This window comes from Mesoplodon densirostris, chromosome 5 (genome assembly GCF_025265405.1).
Source record: "Mesoplodon densirostris isolate mMesDen1 chromosome 5, mMesDen1 primary haplotype, whole genome shotgun sequence".
Classification (NCBI taxonomy): domain Eukaryota; kingdom Metazoa; phylum Chordata; class Mammalia; order Artiodactyla; family Ziphiidae; genus Mesoplodon; species Mesoplodon densirostris.
In genome coordinates, this window is record NC_082665.1 from 132,846,992 (window position 1) to 132,854,500 (window position 7,509).

Consider the following 7,509-nt stretch of genomic DNA (forward strand, 5'->3'; position numbering starts at 1 on the left):
AGAGCATTTCACTCTTTGCTGAAAGATGCATTTGTGGGTGACGTTGGTTTTGTATGTATGGGAGAAGTAAAGACATTCTAAATAGAACAAGATGCAACCACAATCCTCTCTTCTTGGAACGATTTGACTTCTGTACTCTTTCCCTCTCTTGTGAAGCTTGTTGCAGGGAGGCTGCCAGTGGCACATGTGCCTACCCACCTCCTGCTGCCCATAGGCCAAAAATAAAACAACACAAAACAAGAATACTCAAAAAAAGGGGAGCACAGAACTTCTAGTACCAAATAGTGGCTTTTGAGTTTTGCCATGGTCAAGCTCCCATCAGATCTGATGAAGATTTGGGGCTGAAGCAATAAAGAGTGAGAGTTTTCCTAGAGTATGCTTTTGCATGTAACCCTAGCTGTGGTTGAAGTGACCTTGGTGTCTTCTGGTCTCGCCTTCAAAGTCAGGATGCTAGCTGTGTATTTACCCATAACACAGTTTGTATATGTTACTAGAGACCTGGCCCATTTATTACCAAAACAAAATGCTTCTATACAGTTAACACCCAATGACTGTTAGTGATTATTTTGAGGGGAAAGGAAGATCAGCTGGGTGTGTTTCATGGCAGAAAATAGAATTATCATATACAGTTACTACAAGGTGCCACAGTGCTAGCATATTTGAAATAGAATCTCATTTAACCCTTATAACTATAATCATGATCCCATCTCAATGATGTCTCAATAGCTGATGAACTAAATGTATCCATGTGCAAGTTAGTTATTACTCTCATTTATCAGATAAAATGAAAATTAAAAAGTGTGACTTGTATGAGGTTATACTTTAATGTCTTCATGAACTTGGCCAGTGATATCTGTATTATGTGAAAAATTCTGTCAAGATTTACTTTGTCCATGTATTGTTTCTTCAACAATTTGTCCAGTGAGGTGACCAAGGTATAGAAGAAACAACCAATTGATAGTGTAAATGCTTACTTATTGTGGTATTATATATACAAGTGATACATGATACACACAGATGATAAATACATAATTATTATTAACAATAAATAGAATATACATCTACAAAGACTTGTCTGGATTTGTCTGATAAGTCATAAAGAGTTCCCCCACCTATATAATAGTCTTATGATTCTTAGTTTGTATATGTTTTACCTTAAAAATGTAGACTGTTTCTCTGGTATCTGAATGTTGAGGTAGCTCAAAGCTTGTCAATAACTTTGAAAGAAAAAGTGAATAAATAATCTTGAATTTTCCATGAGATGACATGGAAGTTTGTGACCTACTTTCTCCTTTTCTTGAACTCCCTGATGTTTATATGTAAACTGTAGTCATTGACCACAAAGCAGGGTGCAGTAGACATACACTGAGATGCTCAATGACAGTGAATTCAATTCAGGGTATAAACAAGATGGTATAGACTACCCTGAAATACAAGGCAGTGAGTCTGAAGAATTTGAAAATATTTTGGTATGTACTGGCTAATATTTCTTTAATATTTTATCTCATAACTTTGTCTCTGCCAATTAATAATGTCCAATTATACTTGTTTTGTACTCCACAGTTTACATGACTCATATATAATTACCAGATTTTATCCTTAAAATATCTAGTGAAATATTGACTATATTAATTATTCTCATATTATAAATAAAGGCACTGAGACTCAAACTGGTGAATGATCTGCCCAAGACTACAGGATCAATAAGATCTGAAGCTGGGATTCAACTCTAGGTCCTGCTAGTCTGATGACCTGTCCAGGAGAGCTTGCAAAGTATGGTTCTCATATCAGAGATTTTGTCTCTTGTCTCCACAGGTAGCAAACTCGAGTGCCAACATCAACAAGCTCACAAAGGCAATTCTCATTCACTGAACTTGTACAAACCGTGCAAGACCCATTTCTAAGGGACCTGATACAAAGTAAATGGAAAAGCGTGGCATGTGCTCTTAATATATGCATCAACAAAAAAGAGCAATTCTACCTGAAAGTCTCTTCTTGTGCCCAGCAACTTCAGGATGCCCCAGAGAGATAGTCATCAGACATTCACTTTTTAAAAAAAAAATTATATTTGGCTGTGTTTGGTCTTCACTGCTGTGCGTGGGCTTTCTCTAGTTGCGGCGAGTGGGATCTATTCTTCATTGCAGTGTGCGGGCTTCTCTTTGCGGTGGCTTCTCTTGTGAAGCACAAGCTCTAGGTGCTTGGGCTTCAGCAGTTGTGGCACGCAAGCTCAGTTGTTGTGGCTCGCAGGCTGTAGAGCGCAGGCTCAGTAGTTGTGGATCACAGACTTAGTTGCTGCGCAGCATGTGGAATCTTTGTGGACCAGGGCTCGAACCCTTGTCCCCTGCACTGGCAGGCGGATTCTTAACCACTGCACCACCAGGGAAGTCCAACATTCATTTTTAAGGCTCCTGATTCTTACAGTGAGTGGTCAGGCATTACAGGACTTAGGTATTCAAGTAGAAAATACCCATTAATCCTAAAAGTCTTTCCTAAAAGACAGTCGCACTCATATTTCAAATGGCATTTATGTCTAAATCTTAGGTATTGCACTATAACTAATTTCCATAACCTGTTTTTTTCTTTCATGTTTATTTTATTTTAGTTTTTAATGTTTCTTTTATATTGGAGTATATTTGTTAACAATGTTGTGTTAGTTTCAAGGGTATAGCAAAGTGATTCAATTATACATATACATGTATCTATTCTTTTTCAAATTCTTTTCCCATTTAGGTTATCACAGAGTACTCAGCAGAGTTCCCTGTGCTATAAGTAGGTCCTTATTGGTTATCTATTCTAAACATAATAGTGTATATGTGTCCATTGCAAACTCCCAATTTCAGGACAACAGAGGGATTTTCTGATCACCAAAGGGAGAAAATCATATTGCAAAGTGATGCGCACAAAATGGCTGGCCCTGAAAAGCAGGTCAGAGTGCTCTAGGAAAGCTTGGGAAAATGAACAACATCAGAGGTAACCATTGGTTATGCCCACCCAAGCTCTTTACGAGGATGACAGGCTTGAGAAAGGCTAAGGTAGTGGGGATAGGCAAAGAAGAGACAGAGCACACAAAAACAATTTTAATGTTGGTTTAAACAAGACAAAAACAAGAAGATACATTTTTAGTCTAAGTAGGATGGAAATTATTGTTTACCAAGAGCCTACTACGCTAAACACTTTATATAAAGTTCCTTGAATACCATTCTCCTTAGTTCACCACAAATAATGAGAACCCTTTTGCATTAATAATTACTTGCAGTTTCCAGTAATTAAACTCTAATTTATTTGTTTATTGAACTGAATTTAATGTATTTCTTATGCTATGAGGAAAAGGTAAGAACAGGATTGCCTTGAAGAATTGATGAGAAAGAAGAAACTAAAAACAGTGCGCAAAATTTAAGTTATTTACAACTATTTACTCATTTCAGCATATTCCAGTGGCCTTGGGTATTTGTGACATATCAAACAGTGAATGCTTTTCTATCATACGTAATGAGAATTGTTTTTTTCATATATTCCTTTAGCGGTATGGTGTTGCTTACTTTCCTAAAAGAAAATCGCACTCATATTTCACATGTCATTTATGTCTAAATCTTAGCTATTGCAGATAGAACTTAAAGATCTTGGTAACCCACCAAATTTCTATCTCCCCTTTTGCATTCAATGAAGAGAAGAAACCCTCCGGGGGCGTACAGATGACGTCACGCTTTTCCTTCTTCCTGTCTCTGCTACGAAGCAGGGAGAGGGATATTCAGCTAACACAGAGCTACTTCCTTTACTCTTAGTGGTTGAGATTCTGAGGAATTCTGAAGCTGTAGAGAATTTTGTCTCCTGTGGGATTCCCCAGAGAAAATAAGAGCTAGCCTGAAGGATAAGGTTTATCTTAGATTACATTTCGGCTATCCAGAGACGGTCTGTACCAGTCAGGGTCCAACAAGGAAAAGAGAAATGACTAAGTATTTTTTTTTTTTTTTTTTTTTTTTTTTTTGCGGTATGCGGGCCTCTCACTATTGTGGCCTCCCCCGTTGCGGAGCACAGGCTCCGGACGCGCAGGCTCAGTGGCCATGGCTCACGGGCCCAGCCGCTCCGCGGCATATGGGATCCTCCCAGACCGGGGCACGAACCCGTATCCCCTGCATCGGCAGGCGGACTCTCAACCACTTGCGCCACCAGGGAGGCCCTGACTAAGTATTTTAAATAGAGAGATTTAATTCATGTATTTGGTGGCATAGGAGAGAGAACAGCTGGGTGAAAATAGGAGGTGATGGGAAAACTGGAGATCAGGAAAATTAGGGAGCCACATGCACCCCTAGGATAGTGTGGGCTGGTGGTAACGCCGGAACCCAAGGACGAGGTCACGCAAGGCAAACTGGGGCTATGGTGGGCTTGTCCAGCTTGAGCTGGAGCCATGGAGAAGGTAAAACCTGATGTAGAAAAGGTAGAGAACTACCCTGCCTTCTTCTTCCCATGCTCTGGTCTCTGGGAAATGCAGGAATGGATCTAAGGACAAAAAGGTCTGAATCAGCCAAATGCCTTAGTAAGAGAACTATTTCATCATAACATACTTCACATCTTACCTACCAGTGTTGAGCTGTATGAGATGCACCCATGAAGTGCAACACCATCTCACAAGCTCGGGCCACCCCCTCTTCAGCATGAGAAGCAGCTATAGGCCTGAAGTGAAAAGATCTGTAAGAATTGTTTCTGAACTCATATTTGACACCTGCAATGTCCCCCTTCCAATGGGGATTCCAGAAATCTCTGGGTGAGTTTAGGCAGGGGTGGGGAAGGGGGAGTGCTAGAGGCCCCCCAATACTCAAAGAGGTGAAGTCAGTGAAACTTCAATCATTACCATGATAATAAGACCTAGCATTACCTCTAGACTGCTGATACCTGGCAAAAGTCAGATCATTCATGCATATGAGATTACTAAAAACATACATCAAAGTACAGTTATCATCATGTCTGTATGTTCTGAAAATTCTCCAATGAGTGTATTTTACTTTTATTACTTTCTAAGTTTTTTTAAATAAGGTATCATAGTCTATTCTATTTAGAATACTTGCTGCTTTCTGTTTTCCTGGTTGGACCTTGACTCACAAGACCCTTTCTGGGTGGCTCACAGCTGATTATCCATCTCAAGGCAGTTCAGCAAGGACCCATCTTCCAGAGTGCTGCTTGCAGTGGGCAGATTTAATTGACTTGACTTGTCAAAACCAGGCATTCATGCTCTGATTCTTGAGCACCTCTGAAAACCTCTCACCAAGGCATCTTTAATGTTTCCCTTAGCATGACTAAACTTTGGGCAAGTTTCTTCCTGATTAGAGGCCTCTGACCTCCTTTTCTTAGAGCATTTACTTTAGAATACTAATATTTGCTAATTTTTTTCTCTGTCTCCTTTGAAATATGTGTATATATATAAATCTCCTTAGAAGCCTCTCACCAGTTTTAGGACCCAGGAAATGTCTTTGTCAACGACCTGGGAATCATCTCTTTACAATGTAAAAATCTAAGGCAAGAGCTTCCCACCTTCCCACAGTCTCTGGGGGGCAGGGGTGGTAGGAACCTAACTTCTGTGGGTGTCTTGCTCCACATTGTAAAATCACCTACTGTCATGAAGATTGGAGAAAGTTTACTTTTCCTTTGGGTAAAGCCAATTAGCAAACACAAGCGGCTATGATGTCCCCATCCCAGCTCTTACACCCCGCAGAGAAATGTCTGTGAACTCATGTTTGACACCTGCAACAACCCTCTTTCCCCTACTGCAGTAGTCTTGCATGAAGTCTTCCTTTCCTAATTTTTAACCTGTGCAGTTCTTACTTTGACACCTCCCTGCTCCCTCCTCGGCTCTTCCTATATTTATGAAGCTTTTTTTTTTTTTTTTTTTTTAAACAGAGAGAAGTAGGATTCGCAGGTTGACTCCTTCATCTCCTTGGGAAGCTGAGGAAGATGACTTAGGTGCATGAATTTTTTTCCTAAAGCAAGTTGTAGTTTGTAAAACAAATTTCCTTTATTCTCAAAAGGCTTCCAATTAAGAAAATGGTGTTAAGGGGACTTTCCTGTGGCCTAATGGCTCAGGCTTTACCTTCCAACAAAGGGGCTGAGGTCTTGACAGGGAGCTAAGATCCCACGTCTCGCGGCCAAAAAACCAAAACAGAATCAGTATTGTAACAGGTTCAATAAAGACTTAAAAAAAAAAAAACCCCAGAAAATGGTGTTAGGTTTCAATCTCTTCTCACTCCTCTTTCTACAAACACTACACACACACACACACACACACACACACACACGCACGCATGCACGCACGCACACACACTTCTTTCTATCTCATTTGAAATAACTATGTGCCCTTCTCACTTATTTAGGAAAGAAGCTCCAAGCCAGGGGTATGTGGCAACAGCTAGATCTCCCTGCAGCAAAGGACTTGTCACCCAGCAGCTGGGAGGGCTGTTGGTGGAAAACCTTCAGCTGTCATTTTCTTCAGCAACTGCCTCACTGCAGACAGTGCCCGTGCCTAAGATCACTTGCCCATCAGACACAAAGCACCCTCACTCAGTGATGGACAGATGCAGGGGTAGAAAGACCTGGGCCTTTGGCCCAACTCAGGACAATTCTTCAACATCCCCTTCCAGCTCCACAGCATCCATGGAATCGACCAAAACTGTCATAGGGCCTGCATCATATTTCAACTTCTCCCTTTGCCACATCCTGCTTTCTTTTCCCTCTTTCTTCCCTCAGTGTTGACCCCAAGAATACTTCATAATAGATATCCTGCCCACTAGACCATCTCAGAATCTACTCCCAGGAAATGCAACCTGCAACAGGGTTGTTATGAGAAGCAAATCAAATGTATGTGATATTCCTGCAGAATCTCGGACAGGGATCCAACTCAAAGGTAAAAGTAATGATGACCACTGATTGAGTACTGTGCTAGACACTTTAATAAACTTTATATAATTCTCACAAAACTGCAAGATAGATATTTTCTCCTTTATTTTCAAGTGAGAAAGTGAAACCTCAGAGAGGTGCACATTTTTGGCCTAGACCGGGATTGGCCCTGTGGTCTCGGTGCTTCCCCTTCATCCATCTCATCACCTACAACAGCCTCATCTTGGTCGAGACAGCTTCTTGGTTGCATGCCATCTATGGACTTGCGAGCCATGACTTTGAGGAATAAGAGTAATGAGATGGGGGGCCTCCCTGGTGGCGCAAGTGGTTGAGAGTCCGCCTGCCGATGCAGGGGATACGGGTTCGTGCCCCGGTCTGGGAGGATCCCATATGCCGCGGAGCGGCTGGGCCCGTGAGCCATGGCCGCTGAGCCTGCGCGTCCGGAGCCTGCGCGTCCGGAGCCTGTGCTCCGCAACGGGGGAGGCCACAACAGTGAGAGGCCCGCATACCGCAAAAAAAAAAAAAAAAAAAAAAAGAGTAATGAGATGGGAATCAAAAAGTGCCTCCAGGTAGGGGGAGTGAAAAGTTCAGCTATCTCCTCCCCAGCAGCTCAAGGATGTGCTT